The sequence below is a fragment of the Myotis davidii genome, unplaced genomic scaffold (genome assembly GCF_000327345.1).
Source record: "Myotis davidii unplaced genomic scaffold, ASM32734v1 scaffold370, whole genome shotgun sequence".
Lineage (NCBI taxonomy): Eukaryota > Metazoa > Chordata > Mammalia > Chiroptera > Vespertilionidae > Myotis > Myotis davidii.
The window spans coordinates 12195496-12195915 of NW_006288615.1; positions in this window are offsets into that span (position 1 = coordinate 12195496).

Genomic DNA, 420 nt, shown 5'->3' on the forward strand with positions numbered 1-420 from the left:
TTTACTACACTGATGCAAGATGTTAATAATAGGGGAAACGTGTAAAGGGGAAGGCTTATGGGAAATCTTAGTACTTTGTGATCAATATTCTGTAAGACTAAACCTACTCTAAAAAGTAAAATCTATTGATTTTTAAAGATGTTTCTGAAAAGGAAACCACTAATTTTTTAAATGATAAAAAAGTGAAATTTAATCAAACTGTGGTTCTTAGGCATAAAATGAAATGATTAAGTTTTAGACATCATGTAGATTTTTCAGTGCCACTGTTTCTTTTTTTTAACTTTTAATTTCTTTATTGATTAAGGTATTACATATGTGTCCTTATCCCCCATTATCCCCATGCACTCATGCCCTCACCCCCCTGTTGTCTGTGTCCATTGGTTAGGCTTATATGCATGCATACAAGTAGTGCCACTGTTT